This window comes from Danio rerio, chromosome 7 (genome assembly GCF_049306965.1).
Source record: "Danio rerio strain Tuebingen ecotype United States chromosome 7, GRCz12tu, whole genome shotgun sequence".
NCBI lineage: Eukaryota > Metazoa > Chordata > Actinopteri > Cypriniformes > Danionidae > Danio > Danio rerio.
The window spans coordinates 48,195,757-48,211,842 of NC_133182.1; the positions used below are offsets into that span (position 1 = coordinate 48,195,757).

General features: G+C 35.1%; 1 protein-coding gene across 23 annotated transcripts in view; it reads left to right on the forward strand.

Moving 5' to 3' along the window:
• Window positions 1–16,086, forward strand: part of znf536 (zinc finger protein 536) — a 496,275-nt gene that overhangs the window by 373,206 nt on the left and 106,983 nt on the right. The gene's annotated exons all lie outside the window — the stretch shown is intronic.

Sequence of the window (16,086 nt, forward strand, 5' to 3'; positions counted from 1 at the left end):
ATACACAGACGGGGAGGCAACAAGTGCGTGGCGAGTTGGAGCGCCGTAAATAATGTGTTTCTCGGTTACATATTTTAAACTTTGATTGGCAGCTCTCGCTAATTCTATTTTGAGGTGTGTAAATATAGGCCCTCATCAGAAAAGCCTTGGCATACAAGCGTCTAAGATTTGTTTGCGAAGACCTGCTTGTGAATGGGTGGGAGTGAGAGAGAGAGAGAGAGATGAGGGGATGTCAATCGAGTGTCTGACATCCTGCGGTGCCCGTGAGCTGTGGATAGCATTTGAAGAGTTTGCCCCAACAACAAGGTGTCTGCCCTTTACCAAAGCGGAGAGATCCATGTTAGCGCCTTCTGGTGCCTTTGAAAAGGGGGGCCGGAGCTGAGGTAGTCCGGGAGAGAGAGGTGGCTCTAATGACGCTAATGCTGTGTGAGATTCTGGCTCCTGTTAAAGGAAGCAATCTGATTGGAAACAGTTCTGGGAGTCTGGGAGGTTGGCCCTGGCTCGTTTCATTTAATGACCCATTTCCTCAGCTCGTGCCACAAGCAGTTAACAAAAGTCAAGGTGCCCAGAGGTTCCCCTGCTGGGGGAGAATGCCAGACCCAAGCTGAAGTTGGGATAGGGGGATTATTTTTAGGTCAAGGGGGGTATTTCTTTTTCCTTTTTTATATTGGCTTTATGTGTTTTGGCATTTTTTACATTGGTTTTCATCTTTACGTGTGGAAATAACTTGATGTACAATGATTTATGGAAAGGTTAACCTTGTAGATGGTGCTTAAAACACTTTAATAATAACCGTATACATTTATATAGCGCTTTTCTGAACCTTCAAAGTGCATTACACATATATTTTTTTTTGGGGGGGGGGGATCTCCTTATCCACAACTAGTGTGCAGCATCCACCTGGGTGATGCGAAAGTCGCCATATAGCGCTAGTCCACACACTGCACACCAGCTGATCGGTGGAGAGGAGACAGATTGATGAAGTCAGTTATGATATAGGGATGGTAAGGACAAATTAGTGGGCAAATTTGGCCAGGATGCTGGGGTTAAAGCCCTAATCTTTTTTGAAAGATGTCCTGGGATTTTTAATAACCGCAGAGTCAGGACCTCAGTTTAACATCTCATCCAAAGACGGTGCTCGCTGAGCAGTATAGAGTAATATACTGGGGTGTTAGGACCCACACAGACTGCAGGTTGAGCGCCCCCTGCTGGTCTTACTGATGCCAATTCTGTCAGCAACCTAGCTTTCCCATGTGATCTCCCATCCAGGTACTGACCGGGCACAGCCCTACTTAGCTTTAGTGGACGACTATGGGAGAGCTGCAGAGCAGCTAGCTGACTTTGGTGCTAATAGCAGACCAGAGATGCGGCAGTGACTTTTGTGACCTTCTAGCGGAGCCGTCGTGGCCCCAGGAGCGAGTCCTAATGGAGTTAGTCAACTCTGAAAGCCAAACTTGAGCGCACTCACACATATCAAGCTAATGATCAATTATTAATATTCACAATCTCTAGCCTCAATGTCCCCATATGGGTGTAGACGACAAGCAATTATGTCATGCTTCTCGCTCTTCGGACCAAGCTATGTGAAGCTATTTATAAATATATAAAAGATAGATCTTATTACGCTGAGTTATTGCCCTCTTATTTCAGATGTACAGATTCAGATTAATTTGTAATTAGTCTTGAGATTTTGAGCCTCTGTAGATAAAGGATTCCAAAGTCTATGCTTCATTCCAGAAACACGGATCTTTAAAAAAAAAAAAAAAAAAAAAAAAAGAAGGGGGGAGAAAGCGAATGCTGGTAGCTAGACTAAAATAGCATAAGCCTAAATGATTGTGCGCTCAGACAAATACAGACACGTATGTCTGAATGCCCTGGCAACAGCGAGCTTGCCAGTAAATGAGTTTTGAAATAAACTGTTATTGTTTAGTTGTAAACATCGAATCCTTGTAATGGAATCTAGGGTCGTGCTTAAGTGACAGCGTGTTGGTGGTATTGTACAAACACAGTCTTTTAAAAATGCAAGTGTGGATCAGAGGAAAAAAAGGAGAAAGGAAGAAAAAAATCTCGAGAACAGGGCAGCAAGGCATCTGAAGCCCTTCTCTCTCTAACATTGTGATTTAATTTTCAATATCCTGTCATGCAGCACTTTTCGTCTGGCTTAGGTTCACATTAATTTGCTCCAAATGTCAGATATCTCTCCTCAGATAAAACAGACACTGAAATAAAGACATAAGGCACCACATTTTCTGTGGCCCATCCAATCGCTAGAATAGCTTTAGTCATATAAGAGGGGGAAGTCTATTAATATTTGAGTCATCAGTGCAGCAGTGTTCTGAAATGGCAAATTGTTAGCTCCTCTACGGTGGCTCTTGCTCTCTGTCAGTGACCTTCATAACAAATGAACATTTGGTCTGTGGAGGAGATTGAAGCATGTTTCTCACTGAAATGTGTGAGGGGTGACACACCGTCAACTGGAAGGTCTGGAGTTGTGGAAAGAGTCAACAGTGAACGGATGACGAAGAAGAGAGAAAGAGAGGAGATACACGAGATAAGGCATATGTGATGATGCCAGAATTGTGTGGATGCTTTTCACTCTTGTTAACATATGGCTTGTTAAAGGGCTTTATAGTGCATCTCATTCTAATCTGTAAATCTTGTGGCAAAGTAAAACATTTTTCATTTATTATCAATCTCTGATTTATTATCTCTGAATTATTATCAATCACTGATTTGTAAGTGGCAATATGTATTTGGGAAGATTTCACCCCGTGACAGTTTACAACTTTATAACTTGAACTAAACTTGCCTTGCCACAAAAAGGACAAATTATTATTTTAATAAGCAACATCTTGACCTTGATACACAGATTTGAAAGCCTACATGTGTCCTCTGAGATTCATTGATTGATCTACTAAAAATAATATACTGATTGATTGATTGATCTGCTAAAAAATAATGTAGATATTCTAAAGATTGATGGTTTGATTAATTGATTGATTGATCTGCTAAAAACAATATAGATATGTCCTAAAGTTTGAGTGATTGAATAATTTATCTATTAAAAAAATACAAATCTTCTAAAAAATGTATTGATTTATTGATTAATTGATTGATTGATGGATTGATTGATGGATTGATTGGTTTATTTGATCTGCTAAAAGTAATATAGGTCTTCTAAAGATTGATTTATTAATTGATTTGCTAAAAATAACATAGATATCATAAAGATTGATTGATTGATTGATTGATTGATTGATTGATTGATTGATTGATTGATTGATTGATTGATTGATTGATTGATTGATTGTTTGATCTATTAAAAATAATACAGATCTTCTAAATACCGATTGATTGATTGTTTGATTGATTAATGGATTAATTGATTGATTGATTGATCTGCTAAAAATAATATAGATCTTCTAAAGTTTGGTTGATTGTTTGATTGATTGATTAATTGATCTAATAAAAATAATAAAGATCTTCTAAAAATTGATTGATCTGCTAAAATGATATAGATATCATAAAGATTGATTGATTGATTGTTTGATGTATTAAAAATAATACAGATCTTCTAAATATTGATCGATTGATTGGTTGATTGATTGATGGATTGATTGATTGATTGATTGATTGATTGATTGATTGATCTGCTAAAAATAATATAGATCTTCTAAAGTTTGGTTGATTGTTTGATTGATTTATTGATCTAATAAAAATAATACAGATCTTCTAAAGTTTGGTTGATTGTTTGATTGATTTATTGATCTAATAAAAATAATACAGATCTTCTAAAGATTGATTGATCTGCTACAATAATATAGATATCATAAAGATTGATTGATTGATCTATTAAAAAAATACAGATCCTCTAAATATCAATTGATTGATCTACTAAGAATAATATAGATCTTCTAAATTTATATCGATTGATTTATTGATGTGCTAAAAATAATATAGATCTTATAAAGATTGATTGATTGATTGAATAATTGATCTGTTAAAAACAATATAGGTCTCCTAAAAAAATATTGATCTACTAAAAATAACATAGATCTTCTAAAGATTGATTGATTGATAGATTGATTGAGCTATTGATTGATCTGCTAAAAACAATATAGATATGTCCTAAAGGTTGAGTGATTGAATGATTTATCTATTAAAATAATACAGATCTTCTAAAAATTGTATTGATTTATTGATTAAATGATTAATTGATTGATTGATGGATTGATTGGTTTATTTCATCTGCTAAAAGTAATATAGGTCTTCTAAAGATTGATTGATTAATTGATTTGCTAAAAATAACATAGATATCATAAAGATTGATTGATTGATTGATTGCTTGATTGTTTGATCTATTAAAAAATACAGATCTTCTAAATATCGATTGATTGATCTACTAGGAATAATATAGATCTTCTAAATTTCTATCGATTGATTTATTGATGTGCTAAAAATAATATAGATCTTATAAAGATTGATTGATTGATTGATTGATTGATTGATTGATTGATTGATTGATTGATCTGTTAAAAACAATATATGTCTCCTAAAAAATTATTGATCTACTAAAAATAACATAGATCTTCTAAAGATTGATTGATTGCTTGATTGTTTGATTGATTGAGCTATTGATTGATCTGCTAAAAACAATATAGATCTCCTAACGATTGATTGATCTGCTAAAAATAATAAAGATTTCCCAAAGATTGATTGATTGATTGATTGATCTGCTAAAAATAACATAAATCTCCCTAAGATAGATTAGAAGATTTTTTTCCTCTAAATATATATTTAAAGTCTTTAATCATAAGCATATTTAAACAGTTTATGCTTAATGCTGATTCATTTTTGATTCATTACTTACAACTAATTGTACCATCCTGGGCAATTTTTATATATTTATTATATTGTTTCAGAAATTTGAAATGCTTAATAGAGAGTGTGTATGTGATTTTTTTGAATAGTTAAACAAACAAAAAAAAATAGTAATTAAAATAATAATAATAATAATAATAATAATAATAATAACTGTTAATATCAGTGTTGCTCTACAGTCTGTGTTTCACATGTCTCATCCTTTCTGGATGTTTGTGCATAGTTTTTGTTCTAAATTTACTCTAGCAGACTTCATTCAGACATCTCACTCAGATTAACGTGGGTTAAATAAAAGATGTCCAATGCTATTTTTGATGGATGATGTAACCTTGAGAGGGAGGGACAGTTTTAAAGCTTCTCTGCCCAGCCCTCAGCATCTTGAAATGTATTCTGATGGAGTTGCTCAGTCATGAGACTCTCCTGTGTTTAGGGCGGCATGATAAATCTTTTTATTTCATTTTCCAAGACACTGGACAAGTGCATATAAGAGTAAAACCGGGGATGTCCTTGACCGCGCAATTTATAGTCCATGTGGCTGAGGCGAAAAAGCCACGTTTTACAGTTCCTGTCAAGACGCAGGTTTTTGGTTAAGGCGATACGTGTATAAATGGGAAGAAGCGTTAATGTTGTTCCGTGTGTAATTCATCATCCTCATATTATAGTGTCAGTCTTTGTGCAAGTCTAGTTTGGTAATGTTGTTATTGATCAGACCATCCATATGGTAATTTCCCTAATATCTTCAAGTACATCAGTATTGTTTTAATTCTCATTAATGAAAGCGATGGAGGAATGGCTTTTCAAAGCGTATGGCTTTAGAGGGATGCTAATGGATTTAGAAGGTGCTGTAAAGGGATGTGTAAGTCAGCTTTATGATTGCCTGGTGTACTTGTTGTTGATTTGGTCGGGTGGAAAAATGAATAGGAAATCAATGTCAGGCGAGGAGGGTTTTTTTTTTTCACCCTGAAAGAGTTTTAAAGGTACAGTGCAGTGCTTAAGTAATGCATTACATGCTGTTTAGCTCTACAACAGTCTGTTTGCCTGTTTTTTCTTTCTTTCTTTATTTCTTTCTTTCTTTCTTTCTTTCTTTCTTTTTTTCTTTCTTTCTTTCTTTCTTTCTTTCTTTCTTTCTTTCTTTCTTTCCTTGTTGCTTTCTTTCTTTCTTCTTTCTTTCTTTCCTTGTTTCTTTCTTTCTTCTTTCTTTTCTCCTTTCTTTCTTTCTTTTTTTTCTTTCCTAAGTGCAAAGTTTTGATCCTTTTAACCATTCTTTAGATTTTCCATCCGTCTGTCCATCCATCCATCCATCCATCCATCCATCCATCCATCCATCCATCCATGAATCTTCTTTCTTTCTTCCTTTCTTTTTTTCTTTCTTTTGCTTTTGTTTATCAAAAATGTTTTTGCAATAGTAAATTGTGATTAAATGATTAATTCAAAAATAAACATTGTCTGAATATACTCACACTCTATGGAACAAAATATGGTATTAAAAAAGAAAGAAAGAAAGAAATATTTTAATTATTTGTGTTTGCTATTTTTTATACAATGCATGTTAGAAGGGTTTAAACATTGAAGCTGTATTCTTTTAGTTTTTAAGTTAGACTAAATAAATAACTTTGAATATGTTTATATTGTTTTAATATTAATTTAAATGAAATTCAAATTAAAAAGCAAAACTCATAACTACATAACATAACAATAAATACATGCCCATTGTGTTTTAATTGATTTATTATTATTATTATTATTATTATTATTATTATTATTATTATTATTAATTATTTTGTTGTCTGTAGTTGTCTTTCATTAGTTTTATTGTTTGCTATTTTACTGAGGGTATTTTTTGTTTTCATTTTATTTTTTTAATACATTTTATTAAGTTTTGATGTTTTTATTCTTTAACTCTTTGGGTGTTTATTTAAATTTTAGTTGTAGTTATTTATTATAAAAATGAACTAAATTGTTTAATTAAACATGTTTAATCATTGGCTTTATGTTATGTAAATGCATGTTATTATTACATGGTTATCAACTAAGCTATCAACTTATTTAGTTTATATTTTAACTTTTTTTTTCTTCTGTTTTTCATTTTAAACTGCAATCTTAAAAACGGAAAAAAACAACAACCTGAAACTGAAACTGAATAACATATAAATAACATAATAACAAAAATTTTACGTCCACCTTATCTCTTAAAAAAAAGTAAAAAATGCAAATTACAATAAAATAACATAGCACATATATATTCACATTGCGTCCTTAAAAAGTAACTAAAACATTTGTGTTAGTTACTACAGACTACAGATTGTGATATACAATTTTTTTCCCCAACACTGCATATCATCATCATGCTGCTCTCATTCTTTTAGTTTAACCACAGTAAACGCAGTAGCCCTGAATAGACCGCATCCACCCAACCTGCACTAATGATAAAGTTGCCCATTTTACCAAAAAAAAAAAAAAGTGGGCGTCCAATGAATATTTACCACGATTAAGAGCAGTCAGCCTTGCTGAAGTGTGTCTTGTAATAAAGATGGCCACCCTCAGGGCCCTGTCGTGAGCTTCTGATCAGCAGCAGTGGTCACGGCGGTCCCCTGCATGCTGTGATCACCTCGCAGAATAATAAAGTTAGTGAGACCTCACTGCCTCCTCAGCAGCCCGGGTTTCACTTTCCTTTCACTGCGCATTTATTAATTTATTTATCTTAATTTTCTTTTCTTTTGCTCGTTCTTTTTTTTCTCTCTCTCCTCATTTTTTTAATTTGCTGCTCTTTGAAGCCTGAAAGCAACTCGAGAGGAGCAAACAAAGATGGGCGAGTGCCAGGCGGAAACTTATGGCACCATTCCTGTTCCCTCAGCTCGACAGAGGCATAGCCTTTAAAGAGGGAGAGGCGCACCTTCTGTCACTGATGGTGGGAGGGAAGGAGAGATGGAAAGAGAGAAAGAGAGAGGGTTTCTCCAGTCAAGAGTGCTGTCAATGTGGCTCATTTGCACAATTCTGCCACTTTCACCTCCCTGACCTCCTGAGACTCGGTCGTGTTGTTGTGTTGGTACGCGATGCTCGCTGTTTTGTGAAGGGCACGTCTTGAGGAACCTGAGATGCGCTCTTCAGATTTCAGTTGTGACGGAGCTGCGCGTGACTTGGCCGAGATCCTAGATTCATGTCGAGTTTCTTGTGCTTTATGTCGCCCATTAAACTATTGATGTTATTGGTGGAGAGGATTTAGTCAAGCATGTTAAGTCGAGGAAGATTTGGAAACTTCTTACAGTCGGAGGGAGAATACTTAAAGCTTAATTTCACCTGACCCTTTCCGCCGGCAGGCATAACAAATGTGCTCTAAAAAGAGAGAGAGAGAGAGAAAGAGAGAGAGAAAGAGAGAGAGAGAGAGAAAGAGAGAGAGGGAGAGAAATGCGGCGTTCTGTTCACAAAGCAGAAAAAGGACAATCTTTCCTCCTCCTCTTGTAATCCTACTTTCACTCAGGCTGCCGCTAATAAATATAAATGTTTGTGATTAGCATCACGGCGGCACAGGTGCATGTTTGTTGCGAGGAGAGGCATGTTCATTAATTTTCAGCGATGAAAAGTGCACTGCGCCATAAACACAGAGTCCAAAAACGCATGGGCTGATAAATGAACGCACAGATTGTTAATGTACCATTGTATGGCTGAGCCTCCACAAGCTTAAAACACACACACACACACACACACACACACACACACACACACACACACACACACACACACACACACACACACACACACACACAAGGCCCTCTTGCCAAATCAGTGCTAGCTAGAGGTAATGTGCTAGCGGCCCCCTTTTTCATGGTCCAGATTACAGAGAATGGAGCTTTAAAACTGCGTTTTGTGTGCCTGAGTGTGTGTGATTATACTTACACATAGGATATAAGGATTATATAGACAACATAGCCTCCCCCAACACCCGCCTTCCCATCTGATCTTTTGCCGCCATGTGGGCAGTAATTAGTTTTTTTTTTTTTTTTAGACTGATATTTACTGTGGAGTTTGGCTCTTACAGTGTGTGTTTGTGTGTGTGTGTGGATGGTTAGATGGATTTAACCTGTTTTCTTTTTTGGCATTTGTTAAACAAGCACCATTTGTAATGTGTAACTTTGCAAATACTATCTATTATATTATATTATATTATATTATATTATATTATATTATATTATATTATATTATATTATATTATATTATATTATATTATTTTATTGTGTTCCCCAGGGATGGGTTGCAGCTGGAAGGGCATCCACTGCGTAAAAACATATGTTTTTACAATATATGTAAGTTGGCAGTTCATTTCGCTGTGGCGACCCCTGATTAATAAGGGGACTAAGCCGAAAACAAAATGAATGAATAAATGTATATATTATATTATATTATATTATATTATATTATATTATATTATATTTTATTATATTATATTGTATTATATTATATTATATTATATTATATTATATTATATTATATTATATTATATTATATTATATTATATTATAATATGTTAAACTATATTGTATAAATTATATTACATTACGTTACGTTACATTACGTTGCAATGTTACATTTCGTTTTGTTAAAATTCGTTACATTGTTGTTATGTTATTTTATACTATATTGTTTCATTACATTTTGTTACTTTACGTTACATGACATTGCAATACGTTACGCTTCGTTACGATGTTATATTATGTTGTGTAATTGTATTATATTATTTTATATTATGTTACATTACGTTTTGTTATGTTAGGTTACATTACGTTACGTTACTTTAAGTTACGTTATGATATATTTTGTAATGTTATGTTATGTTATGTTATGTTATGTTATGTTATGTTATGTTATGTTGTTATGTCATGTTAGGTTTTGTTATATTATTTTATATTATATTGACATTACGTTACGATGTTATTTTGTTTTTTATATTTTTTATATTGTTTTATATTATATTAGATTACATTACGTTACATTGTTATGTTATGTTACGTTATATTACGTTTTGTTATATTACGTTACGTTATGTTACGTTGCTATGTTTTATTCTATTATATTATTTTATATTATGTTATTGTATGTTATGTTGTTATGTTAAGTTACATTAAGTTTTGTTAGGTTACGCTATGCTATGTTGTTACATTACATTATGTTATGTTGTTATATTATATTATATTATATTATATTATATTATATTATATTATATTATATTATATTATATTATATTATATTATATTATAATTTGGGCATCACGGTGGCGCAGTGAGTAGCACAATCGCCTCACAGCAAGAGAGTCACTGGTTCAAGCCCTGGCAGGGTCAGTTGGCATGTCTGTGTGAAGTTTGCATGTTCTTCCCATGTTTGTGTGGATGGATAAGTTGGCAGTTCATTCCACTGTGGCGACCCCTGATTAATTAAGGGACTAACCCGAAAAGAGAATAAATGAATAAATGAATATTATGTTATATTATATAATGTTATATTGTATTGTCATACATGTTTTATATGAATTATTACAATATTTCCAAACTGTTTAATGTCATTAAACAAAACATTTCCAGAGAAAGGCAGTTCATGTTTAACTACAACTGTTTATTAAAAGAAAAGAAAAAACAACATCGCTTGGAGCAAGAAAATGCTGCTTTCCTACCGCCCAAAAAAAAAAACAGAATCTGTTGAAAATGGGTTGTTTTTCAGTCACAGCAAAAATGTTTTATTAGGGGACCGCCGAACACCTGCCTTAAAATGTCGTTTCAACATCTCCCGAATGCCATTTTGCTTAATTGACTTGGAAATGGCCCAAATGTATTGCTGAATGCAGTCTAATTAATATTAATAATAAATGCCATTATTAACATCAAAGAACATCTGGTGCCCCTGTTTACCCACATGCCTTATATGTAGCACATTTTGCGGCTGTTTCATCTCACAAACAGAAAGGGGGTAAACACTTTTTGAATTTAGCGTTTATTCATTTATTTATTTAAATTCTACTTTGCCTCCGTGAATTTATTACCTCATTGACACGCAGGTCAGCGTGTGCCGCCTGCAAGCGAGAGGGCTTGCTCTCATATCCAGTGAATCTTTTCTAACATTTGGACAGATTTTTTTTCTCCCCCCCGACAGCCCTCACGTCATGGGTAGGGCTCTGTTGTGGTGGTACCACTGAGGGTTCAGGGTCCCTGGTGTACTCCTTAAAAAAATAAATAAATAAATAACTGCTTGTGCGAGCATCTGTGCCAAGGGGCTGCATTAGGAGTTTTAGCCACCATAAATCAGCAGGCTAAATAACTTTAATCTAAAATTTCATTAAGTAGTCCTTGTCAGGTAGTAAAAGGAGGGGATAATGCAGTGGTGTTTAATGATAATTGGTGTTTGGTTAATAAATTCTGCGAATTCCGATTACTTTCTAGCAGTCGGCGGAATGCTAGCCTCAGCAGTGTAACTAAACCTCAAATTGATTAACTCGCCTGAACCAGACTGTTCACAAAGATGGCACCGGTCCAAATCAAAAAAGAGAGAGTGCAGCGTGCGCATCAGCCGGATGGTGTTGTGTTGCTCCAGCGTAAGGAAATCAGCTCCCCCCGGGCGCATTTTTAAAAGCCTAATGCCTTTCAAATGATGTCATCACATTTTACCTTCTCTCTCTCTCTCTCAGTCTCTCTCTCTCTGCTTTTTACTATCTAAATCCAAATGTTTCTCTCACATTTTCTTCGGGTGCTACAGAGGAAGGAAGGTCAATGACTGACTGTGGCACGTGACACATTATTCTAATGGATAGGGGAGACATCTTGTGTTTTTATGATTGCTTCTTGTCTTTTTTTTCTCCTCTGAAAGTGATATGCGAGTAATCAGAACCACAGACTGATTTAGAGTGGAAGTGTGATTGTGAGAGATCCATTAAAGGTGTGTGTGTGTGTTAGAGAGAGGGGGGGATTTGTCATGGTGGGCCTTTGTTGTTGTTTTTTTATTAGTGGAAACAGGGTGTGGTCCATCTGGAGAGATTTGAGATGTTGTGCACACACATATCGTGTCGCTGAGACAAACATATTTTCCTGTGTTTTAGACACACATTCAGCTTTCGCATTAGTGTGTGTGTGTTTATGTCAAAGAGACAGAGCAGACAGAAGGGTGAGCGACACACCTCCTCCCAGATGGCTTTTCCCAGTGGCCTCCTGTCCGCTTCCAGTCTATTGTTCTGGCATGTTCTGTAATGCTGGTCCAGCTTTACATGCTTGTGCCATTAGCCACTGGGCCTGGTGCTCCAAACTCAATGGACGATGAGATATGGATATTGATATGTTGTGTCAAGCGCTTGGAGATGCTCTTTATTATTGGTTACGGCAGCAAAAAAAAAGCACATACGCGAATCCAGTGGTCGATGAAATATTTATGGCGATGGGGATGATTGATACTAGCGTAGTCACAATAAGCAAGTTAATCATAAATTACAGATGTAACTTCATTATCCCCGTGTCTAATTAGTCAGACTGTAAACATCTATAAAGGAACACTGTAGCGTTTCATAATGTTTTGCGGCATTGTCTAGGTTCTGGACTGAAGAGTTATTGTTTTCAGGCTTAACTGGATAATATATGAAGGCCGCGGCTCGCTCGTGACAATCGCTTTAATGCCGTCTCTCTTACAGATTTTTCTTTTGCATAAAAAAGGGCTGAGAAATGGAAAATCAATATGCAGAAAATAGTTATAGGTGGCGGGTTATCGAGAATCTCTCTGTTCCAGACACCCTGGGCCGAGAGATGATGCGTAATATATGGGGTGACCTTCAAATGTCATAAATGTGTTGTGCAATAAACTGTCAATATTTGTGGTTATTTGGTGCAGGATGACTTTTACAGTAATTGGAACAGCCGTATTAAAAGCTGGGGAGCAGTCAGCTGATTAAAGACGGCCCTGCTGGCCTGTGTGTGTGTATGTGTGTGTGTGTGTGTGTAGAGAGAGACAAAAAGCGAGAGAGGCAGAGATGAAAGAACAGTATTACCTGTAAAGGCTTTGTATGCTCATGTATCTGTCGGCCTGATGTTTCAGTATGTAGCTAAGCATTAGAGTGACATGATGACTGATGGTTTACGTAAAAATCTAAATCTAAAGTAACATTTAATAATGTGTGAGTAATGATTGGCACTTCTGCCACATTTACAATATACACTCACTGGCCACTTTATTAGATACACCTTGATAGTGATGGTCTAACCTCAGTTTGTATAAAGAGCTGGTTTATTTTACTTGTGACAGTTTAGCAGTGTTTGAAACATTATTCTGATATTGGTTGATTTTGATGTGATAGCATTACACAGTGGCCTCCGATGATTGCACATATATGATTTAGGTAACACTTTACAATAAGGTTCATTAGTTAATGCATTTACTAACATGAACGAATCATGAACAACACATGTACAGCATTTATTAATCATAATTAAACATTTACTAATGCATTATTAACATCCAAGTCCATGCTTGTTAACATTAGTTAATGCACCATGAGTTAACAAATTAACAAATTCATTAACTAACATTAACTAACATGAACAAATACAGCAGTAAATGTATTGTTCTTTGTTCGTCATGTTTGTAAATGCATTAATTAACATTAACTAATGAACCTTATTGTAAAGTGTGACCATGATATGAATCCTGTTGCAGCACATCCCAGATGTGCTCTACTGTATTAAAATTTGGTGAATATGACAGTTCAGTGAACTCACGATCTTGTTCAAGAAACTAGTTTTATGAGGTTTATAGCATGGTGCAGAGAGGTTCATTGTGGTCATAAATAGAGGGTCATCAACAATACTCAGTTAGGCTGTGGTCTTAAAAATATGTTCAGCTAATACTAAGTGGATCCTGCACACTGGTTGTGGTGTGGAGAGACCACCTGCATGATTGCGAAGCGCTTTGGGTGTATGGCTATACACAATAAATGTGCTATATAAATACACATTACATTACATTGCAATACTTAGGAACTCAAATTGTGACATTAAACCACCACCAACTACAGTATCTGTATTAGGAAACATCTATTATATCATGTATATCATCACCCTACTATTCGAATTTTGCTGCAGAAATGTAGAAGTTTATTGAAGCAGGCAACAACTTTCCAATCTTCTATTCCAAATTTCATGAGCCTGTTCACATTATTGCTTCAATTTCCTGTGCTTTGCTGACTGGATTGACATCATTGTGCTCTTCTGTAGCTGTAGCTCATCTGCTTTAAGGTTGATGTGTACTCTTATGCAGAGCTCAGTTTTGTTAAACAGAGGAGATATTTCAATTACACTGGTCGTTATATCAGCTTATTCCGTGATCTGTAGAAATTCTTGATTCTACTTGGCTGGAAGGTGTGCAATAAAATAGTTAATACATACATAGTTTAAAATAAGTCCACTTCACTCAAACATTAGTAGTAAACATAACAACTCAAAGATGCTGGAACCTTCAGTCATCTGTGTAATCTCGATGTGCATAATCAAGGGGTGACACGGTGGCTTAGTGGTTAGCACGGTCGCCTCACAGCAGGAATGGAGCTGGTTCGAGTCTATTTCTGGTTCGAGTGGCATTTCTAAATAGAGTTTGCATGTTCTCCCCGTGTTGGCGTAGGCTTCCACCAGGTGCTCCAGTTTCCACCAAAGTCCAAAGACATGCGGTAAAGGTGAATTGAATAAACTAAATTGGCCATAGTGTTTCCCATTACTGGGTTCCAGCTGGAAGGGCATCTGCTGTGTAAAACACATGCCAGATAAGTTAGTGGTTCATTATGCTGTGGTGACCCCTGATGAATAAGGGCACTAAGCCGAAGGAAAATGAATGAATGCGTAATCAAGGAGTTGATGTTGATCTTTCAGCCCTCAAATATGCTCAAAAATATATATGTAAAAATATTAGTGAAAAGCTAATAGGCTACAATAAGCTAGACATGCTTGTGTCATTTACAAGGACAGACATGATCTCTCTCTCTCTCTCTCTCTCTCTCTCTCTTTCAATAAGAATTTTTTGCCAACAGAACTGCTCTTCATTGGATATTATGCCTTGTTCAGACCATTCTGTAAATCAGAAAATTACTTGAAAAACCTGAAAAAACTTAGTCTGATCTTCAGTAGTTTGTCTTGTCCATGTCTACATTCCTGTATACATTGAGTTGCTGCTTTATGATTAGTTGATGAGGTATTTCCATTGATGAGCAGTCAAACAGTTGTACCTAATAAAGTGGCCTGTAAGTGTAGCATGTGTATTCAAATGCAGCTGTGGTACAACAGCATCCACTTCTTTCTAAAAGCCTGTGAAAATTTGGCAATAGGAGTAATATTTGTAATTGTCTGGTTATCAGGGTAAAGTGGGTCATAGTCGGTGTTTTTGTTTGTTTGGTTGTGAGTATATGTTTGGGTCAGAAAATGGGGGCAGACATCACAATGTAACGCGTGTAGGCAAAACGGAGGCAGCAAATTGCAGGAATGTGATCAGTCACAAGAGAGAAGGAGATGCTGACTTCACTCTTTCTTTTTTAACTTCTCAAATCTCATTTGATTCTTAAAAGAGGGTAGAGAAATGAGGAGGGAAAAAAAAGCACGGAAAGAAAGAAAGATTACTTGTACAAAAGCTTTTGATTGAGGCAAATGGTTGCTAAAGTGGGTTGCGCCATTCAGGCGACGTCTCTCCCTACACACACACCGTATCATGTGTAGGCGCAGAAATAAGAAAGCATTTGCAAACGTTTTTTTATTTTTTATTATTTATTTTTTTTCCGAGCTGTGGCTGGTTATGGGCTTACAGACCTTGTTGAGCTGAAGTAAAGGTGCAAATTCAAATGAGAGCATAAAAAATACACACTTAGGGACAGAAAGTGTGTGGATGGGGTGAGTTTATTTTGTTTGAATACATTTTTATTTATGTGTTTACAATACATTTATTTATTTATTTTATTCTTTGAGTAGAAATTACTTGAACTACAACTCAATATTTTTATAAACTAAACATGTACAATGGTTATAACAAAATATGGTATTCTTTTTTCTCAATGTATTTATTTATTTATTTATTTATTTATTTATTTATTTATTTATTTAATTGTTTATATGAAATGTTTATAAAATAAAATAAACTTTTTAATTTAAATGAATTAAAATTCAATAAAAAATAGAAGTTGTCAAATCTCTAGGAGACAACTGT